Raw genomic sequence first — 10,000 nt, forward strand, 5'->3', positions numbered from 1 at the left:
ACTAAGTTATTTGAATGAACCAATTTCTTTGCACCTGACCAATTAATAGTGTGATTTTTATCTCTAACGTGAGAAAAGAGTGCATTATTATCTTGAGCATAACTGTATGTATATAAATGTATATGTACATATGTATGTGTGGGTATATATATATATATATATATATATATGTGTGTGTGTGTGTATGTGTGTATATATGTATATATGTATAAATATATGTATGTGTATATGTATGTATATATATATATATGTATGTATGTGTATATTTTGCTTATGTATTTATATAGATAAGGCTACCGTGTTTTCATATAAATAAACTGTACTGAAAAACAAGAATTTACCTGCCACTAGAAATGACCCTTTTTGGCAGGTGTCTAATGAGCTTGAGGACTCCGCCCACTTAACACCTGACCCAAGCCCAGGTAGCTGGTAAGGGAGTATCCTTGTTTTTTAAATCTCTATATGTATATTCGTACGTTTGCTTTCCCTATAAAATGTATAGAAACCTCTCTTAATAAATCAGCCCTCTGAAGAAGTATCACGAAACTAGTCAGGACTTAAGCGTATATTTTGTATTTTCATTTTCCCTGTGGTGCTTCTGCATATATATATATATATATATATATGTATATATATATATATATATATATAATACATGTACAGTATATAAATATATATGTATATATATATATATATATATGTATATATATATATATATTCATATATATATATATATATATACATATATATATATATATATATATATGTATATATATATATATGTATATATATATATATATATATATACAGTATATTATTTTATTTACCTATTTATATATTTGGCCATATACTTGGTCTTTATAATTCACGAGAAATTATTATTATTATTATTATTATTATTATTATTATTATTATTATTATTATTATTATTATTATTATTATTATTATTATTATTATTATTATTATTATTTTAATTTTATTATTATTGTTATTATTATTATTATTATTATTATTATTATTATTATTATTTTTATTATTACCTAACCAAGTAAGTTTCCCCAGTAATTGAAACAGATTTACCTATATACAGTATGCCATTGACATCCACTTAAAAAGTTACACTGGTATTTGTTACTCCTATTACAGATAACCTGGCATTTACCTTTTCCGTTATTTCCATTTCAAACTGTATAGGCTCCATGTACAAAATCAAAGAATCTTTTCATATTCCATGAAAAAGTAAAAATAATCAATTAAAAGATCAATATGACCACACAAAAGTGAAAAGCAGTAGATGGGTAAATGCCGCACCATAAAATAATGAAAGAGAGATTACATCAAACGGATCGCTTATGTAATCCTGCGATTACCTCACAACATCCGTTCGGTCCATTTCGAACCAAAGTATTTGCTTGCAATATATTTGCAAGTCTGAAATCTGGTTTGGTTTTTTATATTTTTTTTTTTTTTTGCATAACTAGAATGGAATTTTATAAAAGGTGATAGTCGAAGGATTCGATGGGAATTTACATGTTCACATCGATGTATTTACCTCTCTCTCTCTCTCTCTCTCTCTCTCTCTCTCTCTCTCTCTCTCTGTATATATATATATATATATATATATATATACATACATACAGTATATGTATACATATGCATAATATTCATAGATATATGAATAACGTATACACACATACACACACACACACACACATATATATATGTGTGTGTGTATATAATATAGATATATGAAAAAACGTAACCACATACATACACACAGCACACACACATATATATATATATATATATATTATATTTATATATATATATTATATATACAGCATATATATATATATATATATACTGTATATATGTGTGTGTCTATATATATAAATATATATATATATATATATATATACATATATATATATATATATATGTGTGTGTGTGTGTATATATATATATACATATATATATATATATATATACTGTATATATCCAGACACTTTCTCTTTATTAGATAGGGGAGATGTATAATTTCAAATATCATTGCAGCTCTGATGTAAATTTTCTATCTACCTCTCGCTGGGAATAAACTCTTTACTAATTATTATTATTATTATTAATATTATTTGCTAAGCTACATCCCTAGATGGAAAAGCAGGATGCTATAAACCCAGGGGCTCCAACAGGGAATATAGCCCAGTGAGGAAAAGGTAACAAATAAAATTAGATATTCTAAGAACAGTAACAACATTATATAAATATTTCCTATATAAACTATAAAAACTTTAACAAAACAAGAGGAAGAGAAATAAGAAAGAATAGTGTGACCTAGTGTGCCCTCAAGCTAGTACTATCACTTTGCAATGCGTTCACTGAAAAAACGATAAATATCTCTCCTAATTTTGCTAACATTTTTCTTACCTTCCATTAGCCTCTGCGATGGGAAATTTAATCTCACGTAAATATGCACTTCTTCTCTGGTTACTCCCTACCGGAAGTGTTAATTCCACCTGAGAATCTTGCGTCGTAAATATCTGGTGTGTAAACACCATGCAGACGGGAAATCTAATTAACTTTGCAATCATTCAGCTCCACAAGAGCCCGGAGTCTAGAGTTCGCAGAAGAAAAAAGGGCTGGGGAAAAAAATCTCCTTTTTAATTAGCATTTCTCTGGTCGATTTCGGCTAAGAGGCATAGGTTCGAATCTTTGCCCAGCCAGAAACTTTTATCATAAATGAATTTTTCAATGTATATAACCCTACACCTAACTCTCCCGGGATCCTTCGTGTGTCGTTTGTGCTTTATTAATGGCATAGTTTATCAGTATTCCATGAAGTTGAACAATATGAATGAAATAAACGGTGACATTGCCCTAGAAAGCAGTACAGTGCCCTAGAGACTGGTCATATATGCATATGATCAGCGACCAACCCCGCCCACGCAAAATTTAAGTACGAAAACCAGTTAGTGGCTTTTTTGTGAAAAACTCGCGGATACAGGCAACATGTTTGCCTACATGCCTTGTTGAATATTCATGTGGTCAATTGAGTCTAATCGCGTGTTAACCCGTGCAGAATATCCGGGCTAAACTAGCCACAGATTTTTCACGTTTTACGTTAAAATTGCTAATACTAACTGATTTCGATTCTGCAAAGCTCCTCGGTTAATCAGTTAGAGAGAGAGAGAGAGAGAGAGAGAGAGAGGAGAGAGAGAGAGAGAGAGAGAGAGAGAGAGAATGTGCAATGAAATTAAAATATGCATGTTTCAAACAAAGAAAGCATGTTAAAAATATTTTTTTTTCATGAATTTCTATCTACTGTAGCTATTATCGGTGTTTCTGATTGCCATTAATAAAAAATTAAATTAATGGTTACCGCTTTGGTTTTTCTCAAGTTCTTTTATAATCAATAAAATACTTTCCTATAACAGGAATTTTTTGTAAAGTGTGTCCAGGAAAAGGATCTTATTGTGATATTTCAAATATCTTCAGAGACACCAGTGACTTTAAATCATTCCAAACCTTTAGTTTCTACCAGCTGGTTATTGTAAGAACGTGATTAAGGGTTGTTATTATTATTATTATTATTATTATTATTATTATTATTATTATTATTATTATTACAAGCTAAGCTACAACCATAGCTGGAAAAGCAGGATGCTATAAGCCCAAGGGATCCAATAGGAAAAAATAACCCAGTGAGGAAAGGAAACCAGGAAACAAATTAACTACGAGAAGTAATAAACAAATTGAAATAAAATATTTCAAGAACAAAAACCAACATTATATTAGATCCATCTTATATAAACTATAAAAACTTAAAAAACGAGCGGATATAAACAAGCTAAAATAGTATTCCTGAATATAGCCTCAAGAAAGAGAATTACATAACTTTTACAAAACAGAAGAAAGCCGAACGACAACCGAATATTTGACCAAAGAATATGATCTGTATCATTTACTGAACATTGGTTCCCATACATTTTTACCAGACGTTCATACAGTACGTACTTTCTACGTATGCATATAGTAAGTTCCCTAAATGTCATTGGCTCTGGATGTAAAATATATATTTGACCAAAGAATTTAGTTTAATTTTGGTTCGAAATATTTTTCTGTTATTTTAGGTTTCTCTTACTATTTACTCTCAGGTACTTCATACAATATACCATTTATATTAACAAACAACTAAATATTTCTTTGAAGATATCTTTTCAAATCCCTTTTTAACACTAAAAAGGTGAAAAAGAAATATTGTATCATAAAGCAAGTCGGCAAAGCTGGTGGCATTGTTCGTCAAGTTATTTGGCAAAGAAAAGAGGAAAATCTGAATGCTAAGAATTATCAAAAAACTGAGAAGACCAAAAAAATTAACAATAATAATTTTAATAATATTAAGAATGATAATTTTAATTTTAATAATAATGATATTAATAACTTTACTACTACTACTACTACTACTACTACTACTACTACTACTACTACTACTACTACTACTACTAATAATAATAATAATAATAATAATAATAATAATAATAAAGGTAATAATAATAATTATAATGATAATAATAAATTAATTCAAATAACTTTAATGATTTTAATAATAATAATTATTAAAAGTACCTATTTTTTCACCACTCTTGCAATACAAAACTCAAAACCTGCTCCTAAGTTTCTCTAAATAAAATCAATCTTAGCATCAGTAAACAATACATAATTCATATCGCTTTGATTCTTCCTTAAATATTTTGAATGTACTTTTTTTCAAGAAGAGCAAACTCGATTATACCTACTTTCCCGTTCGCCTAATACGATAAAATCACTACAAAAGGGAATCCATAACTTCTTTCTTCTTGGAACTTTGAGTACATAAGTTGAACAAACACACGGGCAACCCCAGTATTAATCTGAATAACAATGCATTAATAATTTTACGTGAGATTACAACGAGATTTCATAAGAACATTTAATTCATACGTAATGTCTTCATTCAGGAATTTTCGAAATGTTTGTCAAGAGATTTCACAGACAAAGAACTGAAACTCACTCAGAAATTTCATGAATAAAGCAGTAGAGATTTTGATTGTGATCCCAAAGAGCCGACGAATTGGTCAACATCGCATCCACAGCGTCAAACATCCGAGCTTATCAAAATCTGCTGGATTTGCTTTTGAAATCTACGTCCTGAAAATTCACTTTTTCCTCTACAATTCAAAACTATTGGAAAATTAATATTCATGAATAATGTTATCTTATAATAAGATATGCATTGAAGAATTACCCTAACTATATAAAGTATTTATTGTTTTATGAATAATAATAGAATATATTTTATCAGCAAACTGCAACAGTAAATTAATATCTGGAGGGTTTTAAAAGCAGAACATCCCCGCCTCTCTTATGGAACATTTACAAGTGTAAACAGGAGAGCAAATATTAAAGAGATAATTTGCCATCTTGAGAGAGCAGTATTTGTTATTAATGACAGTAATCTTATTTCGTAAGATATACATATATAGTAGGTAGTAGGTTGGCCTGGGTACCAGCCACCCGTTGAGATACTACCGCTAGAGTTATGAGGTCTTTTGACTGGCCAGACAGTACGACATTGGATCCTTCTCTCTGGTTACGGTTCATTTTCCCTTTGCCTAAACGGCGAATAGTCTGGCCTATTCTTTATTTACTCTACTTCGTCCTCATACATCTGACGACACTTAACAAACAATTCTTCTTCACCCAAGCGGTTGCTGCACTGTAATTGTTCAGAGGCCGCTTTCCTCTTGGTAAGGGTAGAAGAGACTCTAACAATAGTCAGCAGCTTTTCTAAGAGAAGGACACTGCAAAATATAACCATTGTTCTCTTGTCTTGGGTAGTGCCATAGCCTCTGTACCATGGTCTTCCACTGTCTTGGGTTAGAGTTTTCTTGCTTGAGGGTACACTCGGGCATTGTTCTTATAAGCTGTATATAAGACACTTGTAATTAACCTGATTCTACGGAATCAATGTCATTTCGTATACAAACATTGATACTAATCACACATTACCCTTGATTTTATATACACTCCTAAATTTAAAGACAACATATTTTTTTTCAAACAATTCTTGAGGAAATATATTCTAATCATATTGATATATTTTCTATACCTTCAACACAACATCAAGACAGTCACTCACCCTTTTATGTACTTAGTTTCTTCAGCTTTAATGATTATTCATTTTGAATTTCAATATTAGTTTCTTGCTCAATCGCTTTCATCTCTAATATGGACAAATAATGATATCAGCTAAGAACTTTCCTTATAATAATCATATCATTTGGTCAATAGTCATATTTCTAAGGACACTTGTCTTTTATATTCAAATCGACAATCACATCGAATGATTCATATCAAATAACTTTCATATTGAAGGAGATGAGTGGATACCTCAAAGGACTTCAGCAAAAGAGAATCCATTCGAACGCTTACGTTATAACTGAATCGTCAGAAGAAAGTAGAGAGAGAGAGAGAGAGAGAGAGAGAGAGAGAGAGAGAGAGAGAGGTGGGAGGATGTTAGGGAGAAGGAAGCCTTATTCAATCATTCGTTTTGATCTGCAAATTTGATAACAATTTGTTTTGATACCACATTTTGTTTCTTCTTTCCAAATCTGATAATGCAATTATGGGATTCTGACTTTTTGTGAGATTCCGTTTTGTGTGAATTTTCTTTTATATATGCTTTGCTTGATAACGCCACTTATAACGCACATATTATATATATATATATATATATATATATAATTGTGTGTGTGTCTACGTGTGTCTACGTGTATATATATATATATATATATATATATACATACATACATATATAAATATGTTTGTGTATCATACAAAAAAGAAACCTAACAAAACTGAAATGAAAGCCACAAACAAGCAAAGCATCATCAATATGTTTACGTAATTAATAGTCGTTAGAATATTGAACAAACAATTGTCGTTATGTAATAAAATGCTAATAATGTAACAATCATTGAACTAAATGTTTACATTGTACTTCCTTACAATTTTATTAACAAGATACGTGTCTAGTTTAAAAAGACCAGAGCTGATATTTGAAATTTGATTATTAAAATATTTGACAAAAGCAAATTCAATATTTCTTTTTACAAGGTTTTCACAAAATACAATTTCCGAGTTTTTTTCAGGCAATACAGTGGTTAAAATCGTTCATGTGTACAAACAGGGCACTAGACATTTATCCTGTCCTAACTGCATAACGATATTGTTCGATTCGGTTGTCAAGCAGTTTTCCCGTTTGACCCAAATATTTCTTGTCACACCCAGTACATGGAATTATGTAAATCGAGCCATTACAATACTTTGGAGAATTTTTTATTAAGATATTCCTTACTGTTCCTGAACTTTTAAAAGTTATATTTACTTTGAATATTTTCAATAAATCTTTGATACAAGCAAAATTTTCATTGTTTGGAAGTGTCAGCACATTCTCATTCTTAAAAGACTCCTTATTCTTCCCGGAATAAAATATATGTTTAGCTTCCTATAGAGACTTGGCAATTAAAACTTTACGATATTTCAAATTAGTTCCTATATCATTAATTCTAGGAAATTCTGAGTCTATGAATTCGGGGCTGCAAACCCTTAAAACCCCTTGTTTTCAAGTGCATATACGGTACAAATAAACAGGTCATTTAATGAATAAAGCACTTTATAAGTTCTACAATAGATACTCATATATAATACATTTTTTTTTTATGGAATCATTGCATATCTGTTGATTTAAATTTTATTAATCATAATGCTTACCACGTTACAGACAAATATTTGCAACTAGTCTGCATCATAATCTCCCCTACATAATAAAGAGCAAGTATCTAGCTACATATATAAATATATATATATATATATATATATATACATATATATATATATATATATACATATGTATATGTATATAAATATACTGTATTATTTATATAAACAGTATATATATATATATATATATATATATAGATATATATATAGATATATATATACACACATTATAATCACGCTCAGCGGTATTGCCAGACTTATTACCCAGAGAGGTATTCTACGAAACCACAATTGTGGTGTTGTAGTTAGAGAAGGGGGGAAGGGCGGGAGTGGTTGAATCTGTGTGCGTATACGTGTGAATATCTCTCAAAATATTTAGCCGTCATTCTTGACGGGTCGCGTACACTAGTAGTCATAGAGTAAGGAAAATCGAAATCATATCACATCATGTTTCGGGAATTCGCGATCCAAACATAAAGCAATACATGATTTATATTCATATCTCAGGTGACCATCAATGATTCCGAGGAGATGAAATTGAAATTGATTTTCAGAATCTATCAATGTGTAATGCCAGAGGAACGAACTGTATGGCTTGGATTCCAGGATATTATATCATTATTAGTATTACTTGCTAAGCTACAATTTTTTTTTTCTCTCTCTCTCTCTCTCTCTCTCTCTCTCTCTCTCTCTCTCTTGATAGATGAGAGATGAAGATAGAGAAGATAGTGTTTGGAAAACTACTTTGATTATTTAATTTTTTTTTTATTCATAAAAACTATATGCATTATTTCTTTCATTGATAAAAAAATAATATAACAAGTTATGTTGATTAATATCATTTACCTATTTTCGTACTAGATTTAAATGAATAAAACAAAAACTTATTACGTAATTTAAATGTATGATATCAGAGCAAAGAAAAATACTATATCATCAAATGCATTCTCAATGTAATGGAATTTAATTCATCTTGCATACTATTCCATATGAGAAATTCTATCCGAGTAGTAATGAACAATTATCATGTTATATTGAATACCTCAACAACACCAAATAACAAGAATTTCCCCAAAAGAATTTAAATTGGAATTCAATTCCTGCTTTTGAATTCATTAGGGACAAATATTTATAGAATGCTTCCTAATGATCATTGTCGTAAATTAAAAAAACCCATGACAAATAATCCGAAAGATTTATTCACAGGAGAGCAAATCTTTTGTAAAATGTGAGAGTATTTTCCTTCTCCATTCTCCATTTTCTCCCAAATGATGTTGACAGGAAAGGACCTAAGTGCTCTTATCAAAGGACCTAATTATCTTCTTCCAGAGCCAGTCACCTCTGGAGGGCCTCATCTGCTGGCTCCGTGAAGAACGAATATTCTTTATTTTGGCTTATGGGGAAATTTAAATAATTTCTTAAAATCCCATTTTGCTTCTGGTTGAATCTACTATTTTCCCTGTTGGGGCCCCTGGACTTATAGCATCCTGCTTTTCCAATTAGGGTTGTAGCTTAATAATAATAATAATAATAATAATAATAATAATAATAATAATAATAATAATAATAATAATAATAATAATAATAATAATAATGCTTGCAGCAGTGACCTTTGAATGCTAAAATAGAAAATGGTTTAAATGTTTGGGATAAAATTTGATCAGATAGGAGCTGGGCAAGTATAGGCATGGGTATGTAAGAACGCCGAATATTTCGTCTTGTTCAGGGGATTCAAGGTTCCTGAACCTTTCCTAACTGGAAATGATCAAAATCTTCAGCATATATTCTGCTCTACATATATACATACATGCGCACATACATATATATGATAATATGTGCCATGTTTCACATACGAACCTTTGTTACACCTGTATATGTGCTATAGATAAGACTTCTTGTTTCCTGTGAAGATCAACAATGTTGGTCCTAACCAGAACATCTCAGTAAATGTGAAGGGTTATCATACGACTCAGGCATTAAATTCTTTATGACATACATACATAAATACATATATACATACATACATACATACATACATATTCATACATACATTCATACATACATACATACAACGAGAAAAGTAGAAAACAATGTATCAGGCACTTACCATATCTTTTCAATAAGCAAAAAAAAAAAACATATAAAAATTGCTACTCTCATCCTCTGACATTTAAGAGCG

This window comes from Palaemon carinicauda, chromosome 11 (genome assembly GCF_036898095.1).
Source record: "Palaemon carinicauda isolate YSFRI2023 chromosome 11, ASM3689809v2, whole genome shotgun sequence".
Classification (NCBI taxonomy): domain Eukaryota; kingdom Metazoa; phylum Arthropoda; class Malacostraca; order Decapoda; family Palaemonidae; genus Palaemon; species Palaemon carinicauda.